The sequence below is a fragment of the Equus przewalskii genome, chromosome 10 (genome assembly GCF_037783145.1).
Source record: "Equus przewalskii isolate Varuska chromosome 10, EquPr2, whole genome shotgun sequence".
Taxonomy (NCBI): domain Eukaryota; kingdom Metazoa; phylum Chordata; class Mammalia; order Perissodactyla; family Equidae; genus Equus; species Equus przewalskii.
The window spans coordinates 54206022-54221098 of NC_091840.1; the positions used below are offsets into that span (position 1 = coordinate 54206022).

At 40.7% G+C, this 15077-nt stretch overlaps 1 protein-coding gene across 5 annotated transcripts in view; it reads right to left on the reverse strand.

Moving 5' to 3' along the window:
* The window catches only part of ZNF18 (zinc finger protein 18), a 30973-nt gene extending 20839 nt beyond the window's left edge, over positions 1–10134 (reverse strand). The window contains exon 1 of one of the 5 annotated variants that reach the window (XM_070561102.1): positions 10036–10134. The gene's annotated coding sequence lies outside the window, so the exon portion shown is untranslated. Of the gene's footprint in view, positions 1–8854; positions 8966–9157; positions 9883–10035 lie in introns of those variants that run through there. The other 4 variants (XM_070561105.1, XM_070561103.1, XM_070561107.1 and 1 more) reach the window with 4 other exon arrangements.
* Between the last annotated feature and the right edge of the window lie 4943 nt (positions 10135–15077).

The window sequence follows — 15077 nt, forward strand, 5'->3', positions numbered from 1 at the left end:
CAAAGAACATGAAAACACGAATGCATAAAGACATATGCACCCATATGGTCAATGCAGCATTATTCACAATAGCCAAGACTTGGAAACAACCTAGGTGTTCATCAAGGGACAAATGGATAAAGAAGATGTGGTATTTATACACAATAGAATGCTACACAGCCATAAAAAAAGATGCAATCTTGCCATGTGCAACAATATGGATGGACCTTGAAGGTATTATGCTAAGCAAAATAAGTCAGAGGGAGAAAGTCAAATACCGTACGTTCTCACTCATAAATAAAAGATAAAAACAACAACAAACACATGGAAGCAAAGATTGGATTGGTGGTTACCAGGAGGGAAGAGGGTAGAAAGAAGGGTGAAAGGGGTAATTAGGGACACATGTGTGGTGATGGATTGTAATTAGTCTTTGGGTGGTGAACATGATGTAATCTGCACACAAATCGAAATATAATGACATACACTTGAAATTTACATAATGTTATAAACCAATGTTACCTCAATTAAAAAAAGATCATTCTGAGGCCCCTCGGTTCTGACCGGGCAGAGTTGCATCAAGAATAGTTTCACTGAGGTGACATCAGCATCATGGTGGAGTGAGCTCGCCAGGGACTCTCTCCCCTCCGAATTACAACCATAAGGAACAACCACATTCCAACAAAAAAATCCTAATAGCACAGAAATCGTCCCACAGCAGCGAAACAACAGAGGGTGGAGAGGCTGTAGCCCCCCCCATCGGAGGAGGTGGAATGGGGTAAGAGAGAACTTCACTCCCTCCCCTAGAGACTGGGATACCTGCGGCAGGAGGCTCTGAGAGGGAAGGAGCGGGGTAGGGGCCGCGCATCTGCAGGATCACCCAGGACTCCCACAGACCCGTGCAGCAGAAATCCTCTAACAGGGGAAAGCTTTCGTGTAGGGGGACCCCATCAAGCCAAGGCCCCAGGAGACCAGAGAGTGAGAGCTGACTGGAATCCAGGTGTGCACATGAGAGAAAGTGCCCCTCCTCCCCCAACCCGCGCTGCACACTGCCATCACAGCTGAAGGCCAAAGGCTCAGAATGCGCAGCTCTCAACCCCCATCTAGTGGTGACAGCCTGTAACTGCAACCAAATGATAGCATTATGTGTAAAAACCGTTTCTCTATCATCCAGCAATTTATAAAAGCTCCAGACCAGAAGGAAAACAATAAAAACACAGAAGTATGTCCTGAGGAATTGGAAATAGGTAAACTAAGTGACAATGAATTCAGAATAGCTATCATCGAAAAACTCAATGAGGTAAAGGGAAATATAGAGAAACAAGTCAACGAGTTCTGGAGTTACTTCACAAAAGAGATTGAAACTATAAAGAAGACTCAATCAGAAATACTAGAGATGAAAAATACAATGGATCAGATAAAACAGAATAGAGATTCCCTGAATGCCCATGTAGACACCATAAAGAAGCAAATTAGCATAATTGAAGATAGACAGGTTGAATGGCTCCAGACAGAGGAAGAAAGAGAACTAAAAATTTAAAAAACTGAAGAAAACCTCCGAGAAATAGCTGACTCAATGAGAAAAGGCAACTTAAGAATCATCGGTATTCCTGAGGGCGTGGAAAAGGAAAATGGAGCAGAAAGTGTGCTCAACAACATAATAGCAGAGAACCTCCCAAATCTAGGGATTGAGAGAGAAATATGTGTGGAGGAAGATGTTAGATCTCCTAGATTTGTCAATGTAAAAAGACCTACTGCAAGGCATAAAGTAGTAAAAATGGCAAAAATGAATGACAAAGAAAGAATACTCAGGGCAGCAAGGCAGAAGAAAATAATCTACACAGGAACCCCTATCAGACTTTCTGCAGATTTCTCCACAGAAACCTTACAAGCTAGGAGAGATTGGAATGACACATTCAAAACTAAAGGATAAAAAATCTTCAGCCAAGAATACTCTATCCAGTAAAAATATCCTTCAGATATGAGGGAGAAATTAAATCTTTTCCAGACAAACAAATGCTAAGGGACTTCGTAGCCACAAGACCTCCACTACAAGAAATCCTCAAGAAGGCCCTCATACCTGAAAAAAGAAAAAAAGGGAAAAAGGGGTCACGAAACACAGAGTAGGGAGACAGATAGAATCAGAATAGGATAGCAAATATTCAACTACAACATTAGGATAAAGGGAAGGAAATCACCAAAGCAAAGACAATGTTATCACTCTAACCACAAACTCACAACACAAGTTGGAATAAGAGATGAAAATAATAATTTACGAGGGGAGGAGGAAAGGGACTGAATCAGTTTAGGCTAAGGCAGTAAGAGACCACCAGAAAATGGTCTATGGTATGCATGAGATTCTGAATACAAACTTCAGGGTAGCCATTAAACTAAAAAACAGAACAGAGACACAAAACATAAATAAGGAAAAAGCTAAGAAACCCAGCATAAGGAATTGCAGAAGTCAATGGGTAGGCTAAAGCACACAGGACGAGAAACAAAGGAAACACAGGAAAACCAGAAAATGAGCGACAGAATGACAGCATTAAGCCCTCACGCGTCAATAATCACCCTCAATGTAAACTGACTGAACTCTCCAATAAAAAGACACAGAGTGGCAAGATGGATTAAAGAACAACATCCAACAATTTGTTGCCTCCAGGAAACACATCTCAGCTCCAAAGAGAAACACAGGCTCAGAGTGAAGGGGTGGAAGACAATACTCCAAGCTAATAGCAAACAAAAGAAAGCAGTTGTAGCAATACTTATATCAGACAAAACAGATTTCAAGATAAGGCAAGTAAAGAGAGACATAGAGCGCCAAAATATAATGATCAAAGGGACACTTCATCAAGAAGAAATAACACTTATAAATGTCTATGCACTCAACACAGGAGCACCAAAGTTCATAAAGCAGCTATTAACAAACCTAAAAGAAGACATCAAAAATAGCACAATAATAGTAGGGGACCTCAACATCCCACTCGCATCAATGGACAGATCATTCAGACAGAAAATCAACAAGGAAACAGTGGAGCTAAATGAAAAGCTAAAACAGTTGGACTAAATAGACATATATAGAACACTTCATCCAAAAACAGCAGAATAAACATTCTTCTCAAGCACGCATGGAACATTCTCAAGGATAGACCATATGTTGGGAAACAAGGCAAGCCTCTACAAATTTAAAAAAATTGAAATAATAACAAGCATCTTCTCAGATCATAATGCTATAAGGCTAGAAATTAATTACAAGAGAAAAGCTGAGAAAGGAACAAAGATGTGGAGACTAAACAATATGCTATTGAACAAGCAATGGCTCGTTGAAGAAATTAAAGAAGAAATCCAAAAATACCTGGACACAAATGAAAATGATAGCATGCCATACCAACTCATAAGGGATACAGCAAAAGCTGTATTAAGAGGAATATTCATCGCAATACAGGCACATCTTAACAAACAAGAAAAATCCCAAATAAGCAATCTTAAACTACACCTAACTGAATTAGAGAAAGAGTCCAAAGTCCAAAGTCAGCAGAAGGAGAGAAATAATAAAAATCAGAGCAGAAATAGATGCTATTGAAACAAAAAAGGCAGTAGAAAGGATCAATGGAACAACGAGCTGGTTCTTTGATAAGATAAATAAAATTGACAAAGCCCTACCCAGACTTACAAAGAAAAAAGAGAGAAAGCTCAAATAAACAAAATCAGAAATGAAAGAGGAGAAATAACAACAGACTCTGCAGAAATACAATGGATTATAAGAGAATACTACGAAAAACTATACACCCACAAAACAGATAACCTCGAGGAAATGGATAAATTCTTGGACTCCTACAATCACCAAAGCTTAGTCAAGAAGAAGCAGACAATCTGAACAAACCAATCACAAGGAAAGAGATTGAAACAGCAATCAAAAGCATCCCAAAGAATAAAACCCCAGGACCAGATGGCTTTCCTGGGGAATTCTACCAAACTTTCAGAGAGGATTTAATACCTATCATTTTTAAGCTATTCCAAAAAATTATAGAGGATGGAACACTTCCTAACACATTCTATGAGGCCAACATCACAGTGATACCAAAGCCTGACAAGGACAGCACGAAAAAGGAGAACTACAGGCCAATATCGCTGATGAACATAGATGCAAAAATTCTCAACAAAATTTTGGCAACCTGAATTCAGCAATTCATCAAAAGGACCATATATCATGACCAAGTGGGATTCATACCAGGGACACAGGGATGGTTCAACATCCGCAAATCAATCAACATGATACATCACATCAACAAACTGACGAATAAAAACCATATGATCATCTCAATAGATGCAGAGAAAGCATTTGACAAGATCCAAAAGCCATTTATGACAAAAACTCTGAACAAAATGGGGATAGAAGGGAACTACCTCAACCTAATAAAAGCCATATATGACAAACCCACAGCCAACATCATACTCAGTGGGCAAAAACTGAGCGCCATCCCCCTGAAAACAGGAATGAGACAATGATGCCTTCTATCACCACTCTTATTTAACATAGTACTGGAGGTACTGGCCAGAGCAATCAGGCAAGAAAAAGGAATAAGAGGAATCCAAATAGGGAGGCAGGAAGTGAAACTCTCACTGTTTGCAGACAACATGATCTTATATATAGAAAACCCCAGGGGCCGGTTCCATGGCTGAGTGGTTAAGTTTGCGTGCTCTGCTGCGGCGGCCCAGGGTTCGGATCCTCGGCGCGGACATGGCACCACTCGTCAGGCCACGTTGAGGCGGCGTCCCACATCCCACAACTAGAAGGATGTGCAACTAAGATATACAACTGTGTACAGGGGGGTTTGGGGAGATAAAGCAGGAAAAAAAAAAAGAAGATTGGCAACAGTTGTTAGCCTAGGTGCCAATCTTTAAAAAAAAGGAAAAGAAAAGAAAACCCCAAAGAATCCATTGGAAAACTTTTAGAAGTAATCAACAACTACAACAAAGTTGCAGGGTATAAAATCAATTTACATAAATCAGTAGTATTTCTATAGTCTAATAAGGAACTAACAGAAAAAGAACTCAAGAACACAATACCATTCACAATCACAACAAAAAGAATAAAATATCTCAGGGTGAACTTAACTAAGGAAGTGAAAGACCTATGCAACGAAAACTACAAGGCTTTTCTGAAAGAAATGGATGACGAAATAAAGAGATGGAAAGACATTCCATGTACATGGATTGCAAGAATAAACATAGTTAAAATGTCCATTCTAACTAAAGCAATCTACAGATTCAACACAATCCCAATCAGAACCCCAATGACAGTCTTTACAGAAATAGAACAAAGAATCCTAAAATTCATATGGGGCAAAAAAAGACTCAGAATTGCTAAAGCAATCCTGAGAAAAAAGAACAAAGCTGGAGGCATCACAATCCCTGACTTCAAAACATACTACAAAGCTACAGTAATCAAAACAGCATGGTACTGGTACAAAAACAGGTGCACAGATCAATGGAACAGAATTGAAAGCCAAGAAATAAAACCACACATCTATGGACAGCTAATCTTCGACAAAGGAGCTGAGGGCATACAATGGAGAAAAGAAAGTCTTTTCAACAAATGTTGCTGGGAAAACTGGAAAGCCACATGTAAAAGAATGAAAATTGACCATTCTTTTTCATCAGTCAGCAAAATAAACTCAAAATGGATCAAAGACCTAAAGGTGAGACCTGAAACCATAAGGCTTCTGGAAGAAAATACAGGCAGGACACTCTTTGACATCAGTATTAAAAGGATCTTTTCGGACACCATGTCTTCTCAGACAAGGGAAACAATAGAAAGAATAAATAAATGGGACTTCATCAGACTAAAGAGCTTCTTCAAGGCAAAGGAAAACAGGATTGAAACAAAAAAACAACCCACTAACTGGGAAGAAATATTTTCAAGTCATACATCCAACAAAGGGTTAATATCCATAATATATAAAGAACTCACACAACTCAACAACAAAAAATCAAACAACCTGATCAAAAAATGGGCAGGAGACATGAACAGACATTTCCCCAGAGAATATATACAGATGGCTAATAGGCACATGAAAAGATGTTCATCATCGCTGATCATCAGGGAAATACAAATCAAAACTACACTAAGATATCACCTTATACCCATTAGAATGATAAAATAACCAAAACAAAAAGTAACAAATGTTGGAGAGGTTGTGGAGAAAAAGGAACCCTCATACACTGCCGATGGGAATGCAAACTGGTACATCCACTGTGGAAAACAGTATGCAGATTCCTCAAAACATTAAAAATAGAACTACCATACGATCCAGCTATCCCACTACTGGGTATCTATCCAGAGAGCTTGAAGTCAGCAATTCCAAAAGTCCCATGCACCTCAATGTTCATGGCAGCATTATTTACAATAGCCAAGACACGGAAGCAACCTAAGTCCCATCACCAGATGATTGGATAAAGAAGATGTGGTATATATATACAATGGAATACTACTCAGCCGTAAAAAGTAACAAAATCATCCCATTTGCAACAACATGGATGGACCTTGAGGGAATTACGTTAAGGGAAATAAGCCAGATAGAGAAGGACAATCTCTGTATGACTCCACTCATATGAGGAATTTAAAAATGTAGACAAAGAGAACAGATTAGTGGCTACCAGGGAAAGGGGTGCACCTACAACATGACTGACAAACAATAATGTACAAGTGAAATTTCACAAGATAGTAACGTATCATTAACTCAATAAAAATTAAATTTTAAAAAAAAGATCATTCCCACAAAAACAAAAAAGTACAAAAAGAACCAAATGCAAATTCTAGAAAAAGAAGCATCAACCCAGAACTCCACATCCAACAAAAGCATCTTTCAAAAACAAGAATTAAAATAAAGACATTTTTCAGATAAATAAACTCGGAGAATTTTTCACCAGTGACTTATACTGCAAGAAATGCTAAAGGGTATTCTTTCAGGTGAAGGGAAACTCATCTACAAAAAGGAATGAAGATCTCCAAAAACGGTAAATATACAGTGAATAAATATAGAACACTATGCTTTATTTCTTCTAACTTCCTTCAAAGACAACTGATTGTTAAAAGCAAAAATAACAATAGTATAAGTAGAACACAACATCAATAGAAGTAAGAGATATAAAAATAGCATAAAGGAAGGGGTAAATGGAATTAATCTGTTGTTCACTTATTACATTTATGAACTGCTAATTGAGAAGCAGGAAGTGGGAAGTGAGTGGCGGTGTCAGGTGACAAATGGGATGTGTAAAGGTGTTAACTGAGAGGCAGGAAATGAGAAATGTGAATTGTGAAGTATAAAGTGGTACAATATTAAAGCAGACTCTGATAAGTTAAAGTAAACTTTGATCATTTAAGGATGCATACTGCTACCTGTAAAAATATTATACAGAGGTATAGCTGAAAAGCCAATAAAGGAATACTAAAAAATTCAATAACCCAAAATGTGATAGGAAAGGATAAAGGGAAGAAGAAAAACCAGAAAGATCAAATGGAAAAAAAAGAAAATGTAGACTAACATCCAACCATATCAATAATTACATTAAATGTAAATGGACTAAATACTTGTATTATACAGTAGAGACTGTTAGATTTTAAAAAGCAAGACCCAACCATATGCTGTCTACAAGAGAGATTTTGTATATAAAGACACAGAGAGTTCAGAAATAAAATAGTGGGAAAAAGACATTCTGTGCGAACAGCAAGCACATGAAAGCTGGTATGGCTATATTAGCATCTGACCTAGAGAATTCAAGACAAAGAGAAAAAGAGGCACATTTCATTATGATAAATGGGTCAAATCACCTACAACACAAAACAATCCTAAACATACATGCACCTAATATCAGGTCTAAAGGGACAAATCCTCAATCACAGCTAGAGATCTTAACAGCCTTCTCTCAGGAAATGACAGAACAAGTAGACAAAAAAGCAAAACATCAGTGAGGATACAGAAAATCTGAATAACACTATCAACCAACTTGACCTAATTGACACAGACCCATCAACTGCAGAATACACATTCATTTCAAGGCATATGAAACATTCACCAAAACAGACTACATGCATAATTAAGTTTCAAAAGACTGGAATCTTAAAGTATATATTCTCTGACTACAGTGCAATTCAATTAGAAATCAATAACGATAAAATATCTAGAAAATGCCAATATACAGAAATTATTAAATAACACTCAAATAACCTAGGCTCAAAGAAAAAAGATCATGAATTAAAATATATTTTCATATTGAATGATAATGAAAACACAACATATCAAAATTGTAGGAAACCGCAAAAGCACTACTGAGACGGAAATGTACAGTTTTAAATAAATATGGTTAAAAATCGAAAAAATATACAAGTATCCTTCACTATGTTAATCTGTTTGGCTTCTGAGTTTCAAACAACAAGTAGAAAGATTTGAGATAGCAAGAGACTGATGGGTAGACTTACTCAAATTTATTTGGTTCCTGAATTAAGACAGCAGTTGCAAGAACATTTAGGGGAAATGACATTTAGGGAAAATTATAAACCTTATAAAATATTTAAATCTGATTTTAGCAAATTATACTTTCACATAAAGGCAAGAAAAATTGCTTATTTATTCAAATAAATTATTGTTATTGAAATTTATTCAAAATTAAATTGCTTATAGATGGTTTATGGGTTTATATCACAATGACTTCATGAGAATCTGCTCCTGTTATGAAAAAAATTCTAAGTTATCCTAAATGTATAGTTGTTATACTTATTAAAGCTATAACAAATTAGAATCAATTTAAAATGTACATCTAGGTAAGTATACATACTATATATACACATATAAGTAACCATTTGTTGTGCACCTACTATTGACCAAACTTTAGTCAAGCTCCAGAATCTTCTTTTTGACTAGGCCTGGCCCTTGGGCTCTGTCATTGGCCCCTTTGGTCCAGTTATAGCCAGAATCTTCCTGGGTCCCATTTAGGGAAAATCCCCCACCTTTAAAATCTGATCAAATTCTACATTCCCCAACCTTGATATGTGAACACCCTAGACACCTGATCAAATTCCTTATCACCCTGGCCTGCCTTCAGCAAAACTCCTGCCAAGTCGGTTTAGATTGAATCTCTCTTTACCCCACAAGTTTCCTCTTAGTAATTTTCCACTCACCAACCCCTGCGCTGCTCCTTGGCTATAATTCTCCACTTGTCCCTTGCTGTATTCACAGGACAGCCCAATTCCTCTCTGCTACTGCAAAATCCCACTGTAGCAGTCCCCCCGAATAAAGTCTGCCTTACACCTAACGAGTGTCTGAGTAATTTTTTCTTTAATACTACGTATCAGCTCCATTTGGGCCCTGTTCGTGTCATTTCTAATCCTCACCATCACTGTGCAAGGTAAATATTAAAGTTTATAGATCAGGAACCTCTGAGGCTCACAGAGGCAGCCAAATTCAAACCCAGAAAGCTCTAACGCCTGTGCGTCGGGAAGGAGAGCTGCCAACGTTGGGAAATTTGTGGGGGCGGGTATCACAAACGGCTGGAGGGGGAGGGAGGGGCACCGGGCACTTAGCGCCCCGGAGGCCACCGCTGCTCGAGCGCCGCAAGGCTCTGGGCAATGCTCCCCCGGAGCTATTCTCCACCCTCTGCCCCCAACGCCGACGGCACCCTGGAGAGAGACTCCGGCCATCAGCCCATGCGAGTTTCCTCTTCCCGAGGCTCGTTTCCAGCCTTTGGGGAAAGGCAGGAGGGAGGAGCCCGTCTTGGGTCCCAGTCCAGCGACGTGGCGGGAGAGTCCGGCGGCGCCCACAGGCTCAGGGACGCAGGTCTGGGTCGGGGCACGGGCGTCTCCACCGCCGGAGCCCACTCACAGCCCGCCGCCCCTCCCCCGCACTCGCCGCCGCCCGCGCGCTCCCAGTCGCACAGGCGCGCTCCCGCCCACCCCGCCGCCGCTCCCAGGGACCCAGCCGAGGCCCGCGCGGACGCGGGCGGCGCCAGGCCCGACCCGGGGAGGCCGCGGCCAGGCCCGCCCAGCCCGCGCGCGCTCACCTCGGCCCGCGGCGCCGGCTCCGGGCGCACTTCCGGAGACGGGCGGCTGCGCGCCTCCGGCAGCCGGCGAGCGGCGGGGGGCGGGTCAGGGGCGGGGCCGGAACTGAGGCGCAGGCTCCGATTGGCCGCTCGGGCCGCCCCGCCCCTTCCCCGCCCGCCCCTCCGCAGCTGTGAGGCCGCGTTCCGAGGTTCCTGCGCTGTTTCAGTGCTCACCCAACAGCCGTTCGTTGAGTTCCTAGTTGGGGTCAAGCCCTGCGAGGGCTACGAAGATAATTCCCTTGTCCATCCCAGACTCCTCTGTCCAGTCCCACACCCAAAGCAGAAACTACAATTATTCCCGGTTCTTAACCCAGTCTCTGTCCTCGTTACCATTCTCACTTCACTTGACCTCCCTGGGGCATTTGATTTGCCCCGACTCTTCCCTGTCTTGCTTTTCCAACTCTCACCAAATCTGCGTTTCCTTCCACTTCTCCCCTTCCAATGTTGGAGTTCAATGAGGCGCCAACCTCTCCTCCCACCTTCGTTTCTTGTCTGTCTGTCTCCCTCTGACTCTCTCCCCTTTAAACCCACTCTACTTCAACACAGACGTCGTCCTTGCCTCCTTCCTCCCCTTGTCCTTCTCTTTCTCACACTGCGACAGTCGCCAAGTTCTGTGATTTTATCTCATCTCAGATACTCTTTTCTCTCTCCATTCTCTACCTCTACTTCGGCTCATTTCCACATCACTTCTAACCCAGATAACGGCCCCAGCCCTCTCACCAGTTTCTGAGTTTCCAGTCTTGCATTTTCAGGCCATCCTGCACTGGGCCACAACAGTCATCTTATAATGCTAAGTTGTGTTAATGCAAGCATCGTGTCCAAATCTGGGAGACTGAAGTGATGTGTGTATTATATATTCAATCTTGGCAAATTGGCAAACTGGAGAGCATTCAAAAAAGGAGTTGCAGTATGGTGAAGTGCCCTGTCCCGTGTTTAGAAGAACTGGAGACAACTCTGATGAAACAAAGCTTTGGTGGGTGGAGGAGAGGTGTGAATCATAATATCTTCACATATCTGAAAAACCGACCAGTGAAAAAGAGATTCAACATGTTCTCTAGGTCCCAGTGTGTGAAAACCACTATTTCAGCTTAACCCAGGTGCAAGTTTCTAAAGTTGACTTATATAACAATGTTGCGTTATGATTTCCTGAGCAGAGCATGGGCAACAATTTATCATGAACATTTAGAAGGACACCTGCATTGGACGTTTCTTCCAACACCAAGGTGCTTTGCTTCCAAGAAAATCAAGAGATTGGCTGCTTTGGAGGGGAAAACAATGAGGTTTTATCTTCAATGTCTTATCTTTCAGCTGATCAGCATCTAAGGAAGATAACAGTCATTCAAAACTTTTAATTGGGCTACAGACTACTTTGTGACTCTGATGGAAGCTATAAATCTTTTCCCAAAGAAGACGCACATACACATCTACACACAAAATTTTGCACACAAATTCAGGAAGCTCGCAGAGCCTTGAAGCCCATCCTTGGAACCCATGAACCTCAGGTTGAGAACTCTAACTGGTTGATGTTTCCTGATACGGAAATGACACTTGGCAGTTTAATAATTCTTTATAAACTGGCAATTTGGGATGAAACATGAAACTTCCCTTCTTTCCAAGCCGATTGAACAACCAAAAAAGATATTTTAAAAGTTAGAAGATACCTACCTCAGCTTAGGAAATAAGGGAAAGGTGTCATCAATTTCCATTTATTTATTCACTCACTCATTCAATAAATATTTATCAGATGCCTCCTCTGTGCCCAGTATTGTTCCAACAGCTGGGTATACAACAGTGAACTAAACAGATAAAGTCCCTGCCTTCATGGGACTTACATTTTGGGAGGGAGCAGGACGATAAATAAATACACAAGTAATAATAAGTATGTTCGATAATGATGAGTGTTGTGGAGAAAATTAAATCAAGGTAAAGGGGGATAGGTAGGGTTAGAGTTGGAGTGTGATTTATATAGGATGGTCAGAGAAGGACTAACTGACAAAACAACCTTGAACCCAGACTTGAAGTGAGGGAGCAAGGTTTGTGGATATCTGGGGGAGCTTTCCAGGCAGAGGAAATAACAGGGCCCAAGCTCTAACACAATAAGTGAAAATAAAGAAGACAAGAGGTATGAGGGGTGAGCCCTGGGACATACCAACATGTAGGGTCAGGGAGATAAGGAGGATCCATTAAAGGAGAAAGAAATGGAGGAGCCATTGAGGTAGGAGGAAAACCAAGAAAGAGCAACATCCTGGAAGCCAAATGTACAAAATGTTCAATGAAGGAGGAGAGAGTAATCAACTGGATCAAATGCTAGTGATCAAATGTATAATGGGGATTGAGAGTTGACCATTGGTTTTAGCAGCAGGGGAATCATTGGTGACCTTGACAAGAGTTGTTGGGAGTGGAGAAAGTCTGAGTGGAGCAAGTTCAAAAGAGAATGAGAGGAGAAATATTGGAGCAACAAATACAGACAAGTCATTCAAGAAGTTTTATTATAAAAGGAAATGTCAAAACAAGACAAATTAGGAGATATTACAGCATGTTTATATGCTGATTGGAATGATCCAGTAGGGAGCAAAAACTTGCATTTCATGGGAGGGAAGGGACAACTCCTGAACAGTATCCTTGAGCAGAGGAGAGGTTGATCTTTGAATAACAAGGCTCGAGGGTACTCCTACAATTTAGGCCATGTGGGGCACCCACAGAAAACATTCTACAGTGAAGAGGAGTTTAAAGTCAAAAATTACAAGGCACACCAAAAACAACCCATCAAAAGGAACAGTCACCAGTTAGAAAAAATAAAAATAAAAAATGAAAGAGATTTCATTCCCAAAGAGATAATAAAGCAATCTGAAAGAGATTTTAAAACAAGTATTCTAGTTGTTCAAAGAGGTCAGAGAAGTAGAAACCATAAAACAAAGAACACTATGGGGAAAAAAGAAGAAAGAAAGGAGGAAACAAAATACAACTATATCAGGCCAAGTATGTTTTTTGCAAACTAAAAGATATTCACTTTTTAAATTAAAAAAAAAAAGTCTAATCTTCATGAGACTCAGACATAGCAAATATCCTCTTCCCATGGTAGGGATAAGGAAACTGCCATCCAGAAAGGGTGAGTACCTAACTCAAAGCCACAACGACATTCAGTTGCTGACCCTGAATTCAAACTCTGTGTTTTCTGACTCCAAGGCTCATGTTCTTCCCCTCTATGCTGCACGATGCCCCAGGATAAAGTAGGGCAGCCAGGACACGCTGCTCAAAGAGACAGTGTAAGGTTTGGGAGAACCTATTGTGGGAGAACTCCTATGAGAAGAATTTAAAATTAATGCAAGGATGAAGTTAAATTGCATGAGATTGTGGTGGGCCAAATCAGTTATTTCACCAACAATTCTCTGAAATCCAGAAGAAGAAATTTGAAAAGAGTTGTTGAATTGGAGGAGAGATTCACACATCAAGGTTAATGATACACGAATGTCAATGGAGGATGTCAGTGTAGCCTGCATGGAAATGCAACCAACCACGTGGACCAGGGAGGGGAGACCAGAACAGAAACCAGTCCCAATACCCTCCCTCTGCCATCAAGGTATGGTTTACATCCTGTTCACTTCACTGGAGCAAGCAGTGATTTAACTCATGGCAGAGGAACCTGCATTGTCTTTTATGGGTTATTTAGAGAACAGAGAATTAAACAAGATGCTAATTCTGTTTTTTCTGGTTAGGAGAAGTCCTGACACATCACTTGTCTTATGTGGGATGTCCTGAAGGAGAGCTTTAAGATGTTCAAAAAGATTCAGGAGGGGCTAGAAAACGTCTTCCTATAGTGCCTCTACGTAACACAAAGGACCATAAACTTGGCTGGAGAAATCTGAGTCCTACAGTTTTTGTCTCTTAAAAAAACCTGTGACTAACTCTTGATGCTTCTCTAACCAAACCAAATTCCTTTCTGAGGACATAAAATGTCTTCAGACAAAGGGTCCTCGATCTGAGTCTGAAGGATGTCAATGACCAACCCTCCTCTATGCAGATGCTTGTAGATATGGGAACTTTTCTGCGGAGTTTCTCAAATGGATCAATGACTTTTTTTTAATATAACTTAAAAAGTCATTTCCTGCTTAAGCAGACTCCTTTAAACTTCTAAATCCATGGACCTGGAGAGATGAGAAAGAAATTCAGCTCCCCCAGTATTGAATATAAAGGGCTGACTGGTCCCCTCATTTGTCATATGCTGAGCAGATTTGGGTCACAGTATGGAAGCTGCCATGAGAAGAGGAGGAGGTCCATGCCATGGAGTGGTTGACAATGGGGTCTCACATTTTCATTTGTTTTCAACACATTGAGACGTCGAAGTTGACATGTATTGGATTCAGGGGATTTATGGATTACATTAGCTAGTTTTAACTAAACTAACCCTCACAAAATGGACGCATAGTTTTAAAAGTTCCCTGCAAAGTAATCTCAGTTTGAAGATTACAGTAATAATGCAGGCACAGGTAAACAACAAGAAAACGGCAGAACTACACTTCTAGCTTGAGCCCTTTTTCAGATACACTGGGAAGCAGTGCCAACCTAATCAGATCTGACCAAACTCAGGCAAAATAATTTCAAATATTAAGAAATCTACTAGAAATGTGCACTTAGGCCCCGGCCCCATGGCCGAGTGGTTAAGTTCGTGTGCTCCACTTCAGCGACCCAGGGTTTCGCTGGTTTGGATCCTGGGCGCGGACATGGCACTGCTCATCAGGCCATGCTGGGGCGGCATCCTACATGCCACAACTGGAAGGACCCACAACTGAAAATATACAACTATGTTCCACGGGCCTTTGGGGAGAAAAAGGAAAATTAAAATCTTTAAAAAAAAAAAGAAATGTGCACTTATATCTACCATTGTTAATGATGTCACTTTAACTATATATATGTATCTATGTATATTTACATATAGTGTTATATACTTATCTATCCAGAAATGTATCTACTTATATATACTATATGCAAATATATGTGTGTGT